This window comes from Halichoeres trimaculatus, unplaced genomic scaffold (genome assembly GCF_033239565.1).
Source record: "Halichoeres trimaculatus isolate MK-OKI-2021-1 unplaced genomic scaffold, fHalTri1.1 fHalTri1_scaffold_10, whole genome shotgun sequence".
Classification (NCBI taxonomy): domain Eukaryota; kingdom Metazoa; phylum Chordata; class Actinopteri; order Labriformes; family Labridae; genus Halichoeres; species Halichoeres trimaculatus.
The window spans coordinates 38258984-38275168 of NW_027437187.1; the positions used below are offsets into that span (position 1 = coordinate 38258984).

Sequence of the window (16185 nt, forward strand, 5' to 3'; positions counted from 1 at the left end):
CAATCCAAGCCAACCTGACTCAGAGTGAACAGGAACTTTTATCACGGCTCAAACTGACTGATGTGATGTCATCAGGCTGTAGGTCGTCATTTTTTCCTAACGAGTGTGTTTTTGTGTCAGATTCCTCTCAGTCTGACACACACACCGTGACCCTCTCCATCATCAGCACCATCACCTCCCTGACAACCCTCCATCGGCCCGAGCAAGGAGCCGCACGCTGACGGAGAGGAGGAACCCAAAGAGGAGCAGGCAGGAGAAATATGTGACTGTTTACAATAGCTGCTCTCATTCATAAACCCCAGCACAAAAGACCCCTGCTTAACTCTGTGTGTGTGTGAGTGTGTGTGTGTGTGTGTGTGTGTGTGTGTGTGTGTGTGCACCAGGAACAAACAGGCACAGCATCCATTGTCCATTCAAACCTGCAGGAAAACACACGTGAAATCCACAATGTATGGGTCAAAGTATAGAGACACTTAAAGACACACACACACACACACACACACACACACACACACACACACACACACACACACACACACACACACACACACACTCACACACACACACACCGGGCCCCGCAGCAGCCACAATAGCGTCTTTATGACATAAGCCTCTTTTCACTGCACCGCTCCACAAAAGCAAATGAGATTTTTCCTATAGCGGCCTCCAGCAACAACAATCAGAGGCCGGCCCACGTATGCTCGCCGTGTTAACCAGGGAGACGCGGCGTGAGCCAGCCCCGCAGCCTGCTGAGGCAGCACATTTCCCCCGTGCAGCGGCAGGCCCTCCTTCAGGGCGCCGGCGGCTGCAGGGACCGTGTCAGACGGCTTTTTATCGGCTACACGCCGGCTGCCGGCCAAGACAAACCAACGACCTCTGACAGCGCCGCGCTCCGCTGCCCCTGATTGGCTGCTTCCAGCCTCATCTCATCCCAGGCTGAACTGTCGAACAATGTTTGCTCCTAAAACACCATGTCAACAGGAGGTAATAGAAAATCCCAAGGAGGGCGAGCAGGCAAATAACCTCAGAGGGTCACAGAAGAGTCTGGAAGCTTCTTCAAACAGCCTCATTTCATCAAGACTCTGAAAAAACTCAAACCAACACGAGCTCCTCCTCCACACTCACCTGAGGAGTCCAGGAAAGGTATTAATTCAAAACTCTACAAGACAAAACTACAAAACTGAGGCCTGAGTGGGGTGGAAAGGGTAAAAAAAAACTCTAACTTGATCTTCAGGCGACATTTTCACCTTTTTATATCTGAAAACAACAAATTTTCTGTCTTTTCAGCTGAATTTGTTTCAACGTGAGGCCTAATGAGACAATTTTACTAAAAATAAGACAAACACCTGCTGCTAAGATTTCAGTTTGTGCAGAGCTGACGCAAAGGGCAACAAACTGCAGTTCCTGTTGTGGCCACAAGGGTCTGGCTCAAAGTGCCCATAGAGCCTGTGAGTCAAATATTTTAAAAAAGAATGACATTTTTGTTTTACATTTTTTAAATTAACTAATGAAAGAAATTTTGCTTTTATTTTTTTCAAAAAGAGGGCATTTCAAATATGAGCAAAATTTGCTAAAATTCCTGAAATTTTTGAAATTTCATAAATTTGCCCCCAAAAAGTAACTTGAAAAATTGGCTTTATTTTCAAAAAGGTGTAAAAAAAATACAAAAAATGTGCACTTTAAAAAAAAAGGAATACAAAAGTTGCAAAAATGTGCAGAAATACAAAAAATCTTAAAATTTGCGAAATTTGAATTGCTTACATGCTGCGTGCGTCGTGCACCATGTCAGGTGCAACACTCTTGATAAATTTGCCAATATTTTGAAAAAAAAAAAATGTTTTTTTAGTTTTTTTTATTAACTAAATGTAAGAAATTTTGCATTTTTTCAAAAAAGAGGAAATTTAAAATACAAGCAAAAATTTGCAAAAATTCCCAATTTTTTTTTACATTTCATAAATAGTAAAAAAAATGTTACTTTAAAAATTGGCTTTATTTTCAAAAAGTTGTAAAAAAATATTTTAAAAATGTGCCCTTAAAAAAAAAGAATGCAAAAATTGCAAAAATGTGCGGATATTCAAAAAAACTTGAAACTTGCAAAAACTTCAATTGCTAACATGCTAAAACAGGTTCACGACTCACGAGTCTCTACCACGCAAAAACATGATGCTACAGGTGGTTGCTGGGTTAGTGAGTGTGTTCACGCTTGGAGGCTGTGGGTGTGGGCTGCAGCTGGCACTGATCCAAGGAGGAGGAGCCCAGTTTGAAGGCTGTGTTTACTCACGAGTAACCAAAACTTCTGCCGACCCCACCTTTAACTTAAGTTCCTGTCACAAAATAAAAATAATGACAGCTAACTGAACAGTGACACAGCATTTTAACATGCTAACATGAACAAGAACCGCTCCGCTGTTAAATTTCTAGTAGGAATGTGTCATAATTTGACGCTTACATTTTTTGTACGTATTCCAGTTCTCTTGTAGTTGTGACATTTAGTGTTTGTTAATGTATGTTGTACAGAGTACAGTAAAAAAAGCGATAATTTGCCGGTTGTTTCTGTGATCGTGTGTTTGCTGATGGTTGGATACTGACTGAGCTTCTCTGTTTCCTGCAGCTGGATTTTCTGTGCCAGCTGTGGATTCATTTCTCTGTTTTGTGGCTTTATTTTGCAGATATCACAGCAGAGAAATCTGAACGCTTCACGTCACTCAGCGTCACGTGCTGCTGTGAGCTCAGGCAGGTTATAACAGACTTCACGCCTCAAAATCCAGGGAAATCTCCCAGCAGCCATCACCTGTCATCCCTCCACCTCTCCAACAACACTTTCCACCAACACTCCGCAGGCTCTGAGCAGATCTCTCATTTCTCGTGTGAAACCCTCGGGCACAGATGCCATCAGGCCTCCCCGGCCCAACCGTCCTCGCCGTGTCAGGTTACGAGGCAGAAACCTGAGGCTGAGCCCCGTCAGCTCGATACCTGAGCCGGGCCCTGCTCGCCGGACACCCCGGTCCACGCTTGTGCTAATCCAGCAGCGTGCAGAGCAGAGCGCATACCGCGTGTACAAATAGACATGATTCTGGAGCGTGTCAGGAGCATGTCGTGTCAGAGACGTTCCCAGGCGCGGAGCAGGCATGGGAACGCCGTGACACAGAGGATGAACCTGGTGCGTTCAGAGCCGTCCGTCAAAGCGTGGGCTCAGGGATCCCCAGCTCCTCTCCCTGCTCCCTCCATCCTGAGCCAGAGCGCTCCACCGCCATCTCCCCATGACAGCGCTCGATTAGAGGCTGCTTTACGACCAGCTGGCTGCGGACCAATCAGAGCCGCGCTCCAGTGGGTGGGACCCCTTGGCCCTCGCCGCTCCACCACAGGGAGATTTCAGAGGCCTCGCGCCCCGCACCAACGCTGCCACGCCCCATTACTCCAAACCACCACGAGCGGCAAAGTGGAGGTTAGTAAGCCAGCTCTGAGAGGAGGGCCACACTCCTCCTCCTCCTCCTCCTCCTCCTCCTCCTCCTCCTCCTCCTCCTCCTCCTCCAGCAGGGAGGTGTAAAAGCAGAGTAAACAGGGGAACAATCACGCTGAGCTGTTTGAGCTCCATTATTAACTGTCTCTCTGTGTTTGTGGAGGCGAGAACAAAGAGACGAGGCTGCTCCACTAAAGAGCTCTGAACATCATTAATTAGATGCTTTAAGATTAAAAGACAGTGGCACTGCTCAGTTGCATTATGGGAAATTGAAGCTAGACCCCCCCCAATCACAAAGAAACACAACTTTCTTTCATTTTTGCTTCAAAACCTCAAACTTATAACCTTTAAAATGTCAGAGTGAAGGTTTTCTGACCAAGGGTCTTCAACCTGTGGCTCTGGAGCCTCATGAGGCCTTTTGACTCCTTTGCAGTGGCTCCTTATAGCTTTAAAATGATATCATTGAAATAATAATTCTGTGTGGATGGATTCATTAACCTGACAATGTGCTGGCTTATAATTCATGCTGTATATGTGGGTAAAGATCAGCAAACAATAAGTGATGAGTTGAGCAAAAAAATCAATTTATGAAATCAGATTCAAGTATTCTTTCAAAGTTTTGGAATTTTTGGGGTTTTTTTAATTTTTATTTTCAAAATTGTTTGACGTTTTTCCTTTTTTGCATTACAGTTTTTTTTTTTAATTAGTCAATTTTGACATTTTAATCTATTTTAAAAAAATTACACATTCTTTTAAGTTTCATTTATTTCTTTTTATTTTTAAAATTGTTTAACATTTTTCATTTTTTGTTATACTTTTTAACTTCGTCAATTTTTGACATTTAAATTTGCTTTAAAATTTTTGCACATTTTTATATTTTTTATTTATTTTAATTAAAAAAAATGTTATACATTTTTGCATTTTTTAATTATATTTTTTTAACTCAGTCAATTTTTGACATTTGAATTATTTTAACATTTTTGCACATTTTTGCAATTTTAAATTAATTCCTTTTTTGACATTTTTTCCTTTTTTTAATTATAGTTTTTTAACTAAGTCAATTTTTGAATTTTGGATTTATTTTGAAATTTTTGCACATTTCTGAAATTTTAGATTTATTTATTTTTACAAATTTACAAATGTATTTAATTTAAAGGTTTTTTATTTTTTGCGAATTTTGGAAATTTCCAGTTATTTGCAATTTTGAGAATTTTTGTATTTTTTCCCTTTTTTTGCAATTTCTGAAAGTCTTTAATTTATCTTTTTATTCATCAAATTTATCAAAAAAAAACAAAAAAAAAACTTAGACATCACATGTATGATTTTATAGAATTGAACAACTTCTTTTGTGGAAAATTAATCACTAGACTTTCCTTTGGAAAGAATTTTATCCACTTTTTTTGTCTTTATTGTGAAGATAAGTTAGATTTCATGGCAGCTGAGTGACTTTAATCCAGGTGATCTGTGAAGCAGTGACGGCTGCAGACCCCTGTCGTTGATCCTCTCAGTGCGATCCGACCGTGTTTACACAATGCAGCGATCTAATGAGTCACACATAATGGAGCACATAGTGCTGAGAAAACATCCTGCTCCTTTGTTATGCCACATTAAACTTGTTGTATTCCTGATGTGTTTCAGAATAAAAAGCATGTGTGAGCACGCTGTCACTGCTGCAGCGTGCATGGTCTGCAGCGTGCATGGTCTGCAGCGTGCATGGTCTGCAGCGTGCATGGTCTGCAGCGTGCATGGTCTGCAGCGTGCATGGTCTGCAGCGGGCATGGTCTGCAGCGTGCATGGTCCGCAGCGTGCATGGTCTGCAGCGTGCATGGTCTGCAGCGTGCATGGTCTGCAGCGTGCATGGTCTGCAGCGTGCATGGTCTGCAGCGTATGCTCCTGATTTCAGCAGACTGAGCAGAGACGTGCGTTAAAAGAGGAGCAGATATTTCTCATGTCTTCTCCACGTTCCAGCAGAAACCTGCAGAAAACTCCTCCTCACGCTGCAGAGGCTTTCCGTGCGACACCAACAACAGGCTTTTATCAGAAGGTAGAGCAAATAATTTTGCTTTGTTTGTTTTAACCTGCAGGGAGTGCCGGAGGGGTGGGGTCAATGTGTCATGACAATCCAGAAAGAGTCAGCGCGGCTGTCAGGCCCACAAAAGACGAGCAAATGTATCTTTAAACATTTCATTTGATTGTCAAAACTTTGAGGCGCTCGTATTGTCCCACACATCAAACCCCACCCTGCTGCTCTTAAGCTGGATAAACCAAACCTGCAGATGTTTGCACACGACTCCCACTTTCCCAGTGGCTGCACACACGATGCAGAGAGTTTGTGCACGGAGAAGACGCGCAGACGTGTTCACATGTGATGGCTCTGCTCCGTTAAATCATCAGCTGCAGACAAATGGACACAGCATCTGTTCGGCTGAGGTCCAAGGCCGAGCCGACAGGTAAAGAGCCACTCGAGCAGCCACCTGGTCACCCTACAGACCTGTTAGGGATACCTGAACGCTGCTCTCTGATTGGCCGACAGCAGCAGAACACCTCCATGTTTTAACTGTCAGCAGAATAATGGACGTGTCTCCAGGTCTGTCCCTGACGGAGCTCAGACATCCATCCCACAGCGAGCAGAGAAACTCTGAGCTCGTCACATTAATGAGATTTCCATGAAGCGTGCCGACATGACAAACGGCCGCAGACGCTGATCTGTTTCACAAACACAACACGACGTGCTTTTCTCTGAGCATGTTTCTGTGAGAGTTTGGATCCAGAACCAGAATCAAACCCGTCCTCAGTCCTAACTCATTAAAAACAGGATTTCACCACATTTGAAACAGACGCTGTGAAGGTAAACGGCAGATAACGCAGGACGACACGGATAAAATCTGAGTTAAATTCAAGGTTTTTTTCTGCAAACTTTGCATGCAATCTCATTTTTATTTATATTTTTCCAGAACTTTTTAATCTCATTGGGCCATGACTGACGTATGGCTAAGCCCCGCCCTCAGACGCGATGAGCCAATCACAGAGCACAGATTTCCAGTTCACAAATGGTCAAACGGTGTTACTGATTACTCCTTTAAAAAGTAACTTAGTTACTTTACTGATTACTCAATTTTAAAAGTAACGAAGTTAGATTACAAGTTACTTTATTAGTTACTTTCAGCAGCTGCATGGTTTAAACTGTGATTATGATTAAAATGAAAAAATATGAGTTTACATGTTTTGTTTTAAAGGAGCATTGCAGAGATTATTGGTGGCTGTGAAATGTTTACTTAACAATTAAAAACAAAAATATCATTTTATACATTTTGAAGTTGGAAATAAAACTAAAGAAAGTTTTTTTAGTCTAGTTTGTTTTTTATGAGTTTCATTTTTTTGTTAAAGTCCATTAATCCTGTTTTTGTGAAATAAATAAGCAAAAAATAAGTGTCATTAGAGAGTCTGCTCACATTATCCTCAGTCCCCCCGCTCATCTCTTTTTCATCATCTTTGTATTTGGAGTGGATCATCACTTTGTTTGGCTCATTGTTGGTCGTGGACACCAAACTGTTTGTGTCTTCAGTGATATTTTTACTACTTTTCTCCTGTGTTTGTCTGGAGATCCTACATGTAACCATGGCTGCATTGTTTACATGTGAAATCAGCTGTTAGCAGCCTGTAGCATGTCGATGCTAACTGGTGCAAGGCCTGATGTTTCCCACAAGGTGAGGAGAAGGAGGTGAGGACGACGTGCTGGTTCTCAGGTGTGAGCTAAGAAGTGACGACATGGACCTGTCCTTCCATCCATCGTTATTGGGAACGTAAGATCTATCTCCAATAAGATGGACGAGCTAGCTGTGCTAACCCAGCAACAGAGGGAATACCAGAGGGCAGAGTAGCATCATGCTATTCACAGACATGGCTAACAGAGCTAACAGCAGACACCAAGGCCACATGTGAAGAGCTTCACCTGCTGTGAGCAGACAGGATCCAGGAGACAGAGACTGAACAGACTGCTGAAGAAGCTCAGTCCTGGACCCTGTGGAGGTGGAGGCTGGCTGACTGGACAATGATGGACAAGCTGTCAGCATCTATTTTACTATGGAGCTTTTTACACTTTCTATACACTTTCTTACTTTGGTTTTCTTGATTGCTGCTGTGGCTTCCATTTTGTTTTATTTGTTACAATGACAATAAAGTTCTATTCTATTCTATTCTATTGTTGTCTGAGATGCTAATGCTAACCGGATGCTGTTTATCAGGTTAGCTCTGGGAGCTGTAAATTTAGTCTGAAGCTTTTTATCGACCTTCAACAATAAAATGATTCATTTCTCCCTCTGTCGTTGACTTTAGAGACTTTAGGGGAATGAGAGATGATCTGTGATCTCTCTGTCTCTGAGAGGTGGAGGGGGCGTGGCTTAACCTTAGGTCAGTTTGTGCTGGTAACTAGCGCCAACGTTTTATCAAGTTATCAGAAGTTTTATTTGAATTTCATGGAGAAATGAAAACAGCTTTCAGATTCCCTAAAAACACTCAACTTGTAGCCACATCATATTAAATATTTCCTTTTTTTAAAATTTAAGATTATTTTTTTTTAACAGATACACAAAAAGCACGTCTGTGTTCTCATTTAAGGGAATTTATGTCACTTTAAATCTTTTTTCTACCTGAAGGAGTCTGAGTAGATTGGATCAGTGTGAAACAGAAGTGAGTCATTTTTTTCACATTTCAACTTTTTAAAACTTTATACATATCTACATCTGTGACACTTTAATCGAAGCTTTTCCACTGGGTAAATGGGTGAATTATCGACAAGTGTGTGTGTGTGTGTGTGTGTGTGTGTGTGTGTGTGTGTGTGTGTGTGTGTGTGTGTGTGTGTGTGTGTGTGTGTGTTCACTCATGCCTCATGCCACCCCTGCATGAGTCAGAGCCACCTCAGTCCAACAGTTTCTGGACACGCCCCTGATGTGTAAATGTTTGCTGAGCACTCTCTCCGCTGGACGAGCCTCTGATGAAGCCGTCGCCGTGACCACGAACCAACCCGAGTTAAAAACCCGGCCTCGCTGCGTCCCACATACCAGCGCTCAGGAACATTTCTCTCAGCACGGAGGAAAAACGGGGCCAGGCTTTGCTGAAGTGCCTCAGCATTAACGGATAATCCACCCTGCAGCTCTCTGTGAGCACAAATGTTTTTGGCTGGATTTCTCCGACACAATCCAAGAATTATTTCATGTTACATCAGTTACGGAGATTTCGAGATTTTCAGAGACGCAGCAGAAAAAAAAAGCAGGCGGAGGGAGTGATGCTGAGTTTTCCACTTGATGAAAAAAGAGAGAAAGGAGAGAGTGTGAGCTGCTAAAACTCACAGATCAGGAGGAAAAATTAGCGCAGAGCCACGGCAGATGAGATTCATCGTCAGGAATTAAAGCAGAGCGAGAGGAAAGCTACGGGTCGACGCTGAAAACGAAGAATCCACAAAACACCAAAACACAGAGAGGAACTGTTTTTCCAACTGTTAATACGGTTACACTCATGGCTGTGAGCTAACCTCAGGAAAATCAAAGATTACAGGTTTATTAATTAATATTCAGGCTTCAAAGATTAAAGCCGTCGGCACAGAGAGGCTGGTGGTTGTGACGTTATTTTTCCTGACTCTCTGTCCACTGTACGGAGCAGGTCTTTCTTAGATATACTGAAACATGTCCCCACCTCAGACATGTTACCCAGAAAAGAAGGTTTTGGTTTTTGCAAGTGTCGTCACAATTTTCTGTTTCCGTTGATAAAATCTTTCGGCCAAAAATTTTCAGGATCGTTTACGGGACAATAGTTTTACGATGAAACACAAAAGTGTTGTTTGGTTCTGGCCTCTTGTTTACACGGAAACAGAGTTTTACAGCTAAAATTCACCAGATGTGTCTAATGTCCGTCTCCGCTCCGTCTCGGATCAGAAAGGTTTCTATTCAAGTCCATGTGTCAGCTCACACTGGATCCTCCATCCTGTTTCTGACGGACGCAGATCGAGCGGGACAGGAAGTCGTGACAGAAACTAGCTAAAAGCACCCAGAGACTTTCAAAATAAAACAAACCGTGTCCAAAATAGATGGTTTTTATCCTGACTGTGATGATAAACGGACTTAATGAGCGGATCCAGACCAGGATCAACAGGTCTGAGGTTTTACAGCCCAACATGGACCAGGAGAGGATCATCAGGAACCAGTGGCGGCTGGCCAATAGAGGGCGTTAGGGCGCCGCCCCACCGTCATTACCATCAACATCACCTTGAAGAGTGAGACGATAAAAAGAAAAAGAAGTAATAAAATGTAATGTCCTGAACTATGTGTATATATTTGTATATTTAAATTTGCAGGATGAATATTACGTTTTATGATGAGTGAAGTTTTTTTATTCATCTGTGTTATCTGATTGGTGACGTGTTTCCACCTCAGGGCGCAGAAATCTTCAGACCTCGTTATAAATCGTACACACACAGTGGCTCCTCCTCAGTAGCAGAGATAGGACCACGTCGGGAAACAACTTTCTTCTTTCCCTGAGCTGAAAACAGCTGGGTTTACAAACCACCACCCTCCAGCTGTGGAGCTGACGTCACAGCCGTCTGTTAAAGAGCGGTTGATTGACAGGTGGAGTAGGAGACGATCAGACGGAGCCGTAAAATGAAGAGAGAGAAATATAAAAAACACAGAGAAGTCGCTCGTAGCACCACCTTTAGAGAGGAGGACGTATCAGGAGGAGGTGAATGTGAAAGAGCGCGGACCTTAACGTATAATGTTGTTGTTTTGGTTTTCATTGATGTAAACACACAGCGTGATATGCTAACACGTTTGCTAGCTTATTAGTATGTGTCTGTTTTGGAGTCATAGCGCCCCCTGGATGAAACTCCACCAGCCGCCACTGTCAGGACCTCCTCAGTCTGTGACTCCAGCGGTCAGTCGGTCACGCCGCTCACGCCGCTCCATGGACTGAACGCGCAGCAGAGCGGAGACGGACTGCAGACAGATCTGGTGGAGTTGAGGCGTGAACTTTTTTAACGGCTCAGAGCGGATGTTTCTGAGACGCTGCAGCCTCCGATGCCGTGTGATTAGCGTTTTCAGTCCCTCAGGGTTTTTTTTTATTGATGAAACTTTGTCGTAAACGGCGCCTGATGAAGATTTCACAGTCCAGCGTTCACTCATGAACCTCATCGTCTGCAGACTTCACACACACACACACACACACACACACACACACACACACACACACACACCGAGGAACCAGAGACGTGAAAAAGAGAGTCTCTGAAACATGAAGGAGGTAAATAAAAAAAAAGGACAAAGTGAGGGACTGCTGGTGTGTCAGGTGAGCGTTCATCCTGAGCTTTGTGATCGGGCGCCGCCGCCGCCACCTTCAGGGAGCAGGTGCTGGAGGAGCAGCCGGCGAGAGGAAACGTTAGTCTGAGCATTGAGAGGAGGACGAGGACGGAGCCTCGCTTTCTGAGGACGCTGCTTCCAAGGCTGAGACACACACACACACACACACACACACACACACACACACACACACACAGAGGAAACAAACATCCAGCGCATGATGCAAAAACACAGCAGTCTGACTTCACACACACACACACACACATTTAAATACACACACTGCACACACAGCTCCTCCAAAACAGCCACACCACAAAACACACACTGAAACACACACCACAAAAACATGAGCACACACACACACATGTAACACACATGTACGTACACACCCACCACACTCACATGTGCAACGACACACCTCAAACACACACACACACACACACACACACACACAACTCGTCTAAAAAAGCTTTACACACACTTACAGAACACATTGACACACATCCCTAAAATAACGTGTGCATACACTCATTTCAAACACACACACACACACACACACAAACCAAAGTTACTCAGACATTTCACACACACACACTTGTGTAAAACACTCTTACATACACACTTTTCTAAAAACTCTAAAACACACCATGAATACACTTCAACACACACACACACGTCACACTAACACGGAAAAGCAAAACACAAAAACACACACATACCTAAAATAAAACACCCTTACATGTACACACACACACACACACACACACACACACACACACACACACACACACACACACACACACACACACACACACACACACACACACACACACACATATATTAATGTATGCACGTGGATCAGCTGAACACACTCATATAAACACGCACACACACACCGCTAATTTAACACATCATTACATGTTCACATTTTTAAAACACACACACACACAAAACACTCTTACATACACACTTCTTTAAAAATACACCATGCATACACTTTAACACACACACACACACACACATTAGCATATGCATGTGGATCAGCTTTACATACTCATTTTAAACACACTTCACTAAAATAACATGCACACACACTTTAAACACACCAACATATGCACACACACACACACACTCACACACTCTCTGTGTTCTGGATTAAACGGTTAATTGCACATGAACACACTCGGTATCACACACACACACACACACACACACACACACACACAGAGGAGTGTTTGACTGATGTGTTTATGTTTTTAAAAAACACACACTCATATATATTTAAACACACACACACACACACACACACACCTCGGCGTGCTGTGGTTGGAGCCTCTGGGCGCCTGCCAGCGAGCGCCGCGCGCCGCTCCTCAGGCCTCAGCCTTTTTCTTCTCCAGCTGCAACGCTGCAATTTGGGCGTGGCGCCGGCCCAGAGATAAGTACAGGCTGAGGGACGAGCGAGGGGACGAGCGAGGGGCCGGGGAGGAACGCTACACACACGCTACACACACACTTCATCTGTGTTAGTTCAACACGTCCTCCTCAAAGAGCCGGCAGCAAATAATCAGGACGCTCCCCGTCGGCCACAGGCTGGAGACGCTGGGTGACATCTTTAAAAACACACTCCACATGTGGGAACGCTCAGAGCTGCAGCACGGCGGCGGCGAGCGGAGGATCGCTGCACTGACACAGGGTGATCAGAGCAGCAGAGAGACACGGTGCAGCATGCAAACCTCTCCACCCTCAGACGACACCCTGGGTGGAGGAGAGGCCTCCATCCTTCAACACCCCGCTTTAACCCTGAGCATCAGACCGCTCAGCGTGCAGCGTGCAGACTGCAGCGTGCAGACTGCAGCGTGCAGACTGCAGCGTGCAGACTGAGAGTTTTCCAGAAGATAAAGATAAAATGTAAACGTCATGATCGCATCAGAATCCACAAACTAAATTTCTTGTGAGGCTCTGATGAACTTTTTATTTTCAGCTGAGGGTCTTACGAAGGAGCAGGTCTAACTGAGGCCCAGCTCCTCTCAGGGATCCCTGCTGCTGACAGCCTCCTCCTGGACCACACAGAGCCGGGCCGCTGCAGGCCTGAGTCCACGCAGCAGGAGGAGCAGCAAACAGAGAAAGTGTCCCTCAGACAGCGCAGGCGGAGCAGGCAGAGCAGCAGAGCAGGCAGAGCAGCAGAGTAGGCAGAGCATGCAGCCTGGGACAATGTGCTGAACTGGCAGCCTATATATAAGTCTGCCATTTGGACTCTCTAATGCCACTTTACCTTATGAGGGAAGTTCAACCCGCAGCACCTGCTGCAAACAAAATGCCACAGGAGATCAGCCCCAGCGACCCCCCTCTGCTCAGATTGTTTTTCAGACAGACACTCTCACTTACAGGAGAGGAGGAGGAGGAGGAGGAGGAGGAGGGGAAGGAGGAGGTGGTGTCTATAAATTGTTCTGCAGGAGTCCAAACAATTAAACAACTTGTTGGAAATGTTGATTTACTGCGGCCGGGGCTGGCGGGTCCGGACTGGCAGCTCAGGGATTTGTCAAATTACAGCTGCGCAGAGGAGTGATTTGATGTGCAAACACAAAACACTAAAACAATTAAAGCTCCGAGCCTCCAAACCCCGCGAACAACAGCGCGAACAGCAGCGCGAACAGCGCGTCACTGACGCGTCAAACGATCCGGATTGCTTCATAAATCTGAGGAGGACTCGAACCTGGCGCTTCCTCTTTAGCGGTTTTCAGACTGTTTCATGGTCAGACATGTGTGATCATCTCCGAGTGTTTCTCTAAAAGCTCCTTATCTGAGGAGAGCAGAGGCTTATCAGGCAGCCAGCGCGTCACGGAGCGCAGGGAACACCCAGAGCTGGCTCTATCAGCGCGCTGCAGGCCGCGCCGGGCGCCTTGTCCTCCTGTACCCCCACGGACATCCTCAGCGTGACCCGGAGCGGACAGCTGATCGTCCGAGCCCCGAGCCCCGAGCCCCGAGCCCCGAGCCCCGAGCCCCGAGCCCCGAGCCCCGAGCCCCACACACACGCAGAGTGTAGTTCACGTCGCTCCGTGGAGCTGCTCACGGATTCAAAGCGCGCAGGAACCCAAATAAAAAACCCACTCACACACTCCTCCCTGGTGGATCCGGGTCCGGGCTCCGGGTCTATTTTAATTTATGACTCACGCATTCCTGCGGGGTCAGCCGCCGTGACCCCCGGAGGGAGCGTGGACTCTAAAGACGCTCTTCTCCCACTTTCTGTCACCGCTGCGTGTCCGAGGAGGAAACCACCCCACGGAGTCCACGGGGGTCAAATTAAAACCCAGAATCAAACTTCAGCCAAACTTCCTCACTGACCGGAAGTGTTTTCTTTCTTCTTCTTCTTTTTTTTTCTGCAGCCTGCTCCTTTAAAGATGCTCCTTAAAGTCTCTTAATGAGTCCGTGGAAGTGTTTTCTGCTGCCACGGACTCGCTGAACCTTTCCTCCTAATGGTCCGTGACAGGGTTTCTAATGGAGGACGGACGCAGAGAGTCCAGCTTAGTTTGCACAATAAAGTTTGTCTTTTATGGCTCAAATTAACTCTGAGATTTTTTTTAATTTGGAGAAAAAACTTTTGATAAAAACGGAGGAAATCGAAGCGACATGAAGGGATCAGTGTTTGATTCTGTTTCTGTAAAATATCTGAAGCTGTAGTTTTTAATTTGTAGCATCTGATTTTTAGGAGAAATTAAAGTTAAAGAGGAGTGAAGTGATGGAGGTAATTATTGTTCAGGGTGAGTTTATTTTTCTGTTTAAAAACGGGAGAAGGTTGCGCAGTTTTTAACTCGATGTTCGTTTGTTTTGATGATAAAAACAAATATTTTAAATCATTCGCGATGATTTTTAAAGGTTTTCCTCCTGAAATACTCTCAGCGTGAAGCAGCGCTCAAACACAGGTTTTTAAATTAAAAAAAAAAAGACACCAAAGTTTAAAAACTGAGGCTGAACTTTCCTCTCCAAATGCTTTACCTCTGTGCGTGAGAGTGTGCGGGTCACGCAGGGTCGTGGGGATAATCACGGTCCACTCCTGCAGCACAGCCCGCTGTCACGCACAGATAACCGGGGAGCGCACCGACCCACGAACAAGCAGCCGAGCCCGGGGACGCGCCGGGTCCCGGGCTGCTGCACCACCCCTGACGCCCCGGGACGGGCTCTTACCTCGGCTCTCTGCTCCGTCTCTCGCTGCTGGTCCGGGGGGAAACTTGTTGCTGGCGGTGAGGATGAGGAGGATGATGAAGAGTTGGAGACTGAACCAGAGCAGAGATCTCAGCCTTCAAATCCCGTGCGTAAAGTCACCATCGCTGGAGCGTGGCGGGACTTTGGTAACTCCTGTGTTCGCGCTCCGCTCAGCTCCTCAAAGTGGACCGGACTCTGCGGCTGGGTCTGTCAGGGACGGTACCGAGCCCGAGCAGCTGTCACTCACAGGATCTTTGATCCAAAAAAAACTATTTAAAGTAATTTCCCGTCCTGCGCGGCGTGGAGGTGGAGTGGGAGTGCGGGACAGCGCCGGGTAAAGAGGCAGAGCAGGATAACCCCTCCTCTCCTCCCCTCTCCTCCTCCTCCTCCTCCCTCCTTCTCTCTTTATCTCCCAGGATGCCTCTCTCTCTGTCGCTTTCCTCTTCTTTGTCAACTGAAGAAAAAAAAATCATCCAAACTTCTTCTTTTTTTCCGCAGATGTGATGAACCGGTTTCTGGAGCTGCTGGATCAGAGTCAGGCTGAGGGAGCTGGACTTGTAAAGGTCTCACCTGCTCCTGGATCAGAGTGTCTGTGTTCTTACCTGAAGTTCATCCTGAGGGATCAAAACAAACCGTTAAACAGGGACAGAGACCATCGGCAGGTCTCACCTTCTGGATCCAAAACAACAACAACACGTCTGCGGAAAATTAGAGAAATGAAACAAAATTTAATTTCAATTTTTTTTTTCTTAAAATTAAAAAAAATGTAGATCAGGACTGAGAGATCAGATCTTTTTAAAGAAGCCTCTTTGTGTAATTTTCCTCTTTACTCTCTGCAGGATTACTGAAATATCAAATGTCTTTGTCGGAATTTAACTCGTCACGTTGGGTGAAATCTGCCGTATTTCTCACAAATGTGTCGCAAAGTTGGGCCCAGCTTGTGGAGGAACAAAAAGACAAATTAAAATAATAAAAATCTTAATCTCCTGGATTAATAATCTGATGGATGAGTCGATGATGTGTGGGGCAGATCAGCAGCTGAAGCGTCCTGTCCGATCACACAGCGCCTCCAGGCTTCCTCTCCATTACTCTTACTCTGACGCCACCTTTTGGCGGCTGTGGTGTATGACACCTGGGGTTAGTTTAAAACTGGAGGCCTCAGAAGGTGCCTGATCCACA

The 16185-nt window shown here is 45.3% G+C and overlaps 1 protein-coding gene across 1 annotated transcript in view; it reads right to left on the minus strand.

Annotated features, from left to right (window-relative positions):
- LOC141796851 (transcription factor SOX-6-like) overlaps window positions 1-15318 on the minus strand; it is a 164561-nt gene extending 149243 nt beyond the window's left edge. The window contains exon 1 of the mRNA XM_074678135.1: window positions 14989-15318. The gene's annotated coding sequence lies outside the window, so the exon portion shown is untranslated. The remainder of the gene's footprint in view (window positions 1-14988) is intronic.
- Window positions 15319-16185: the final 867 nt, after the last annotated feature.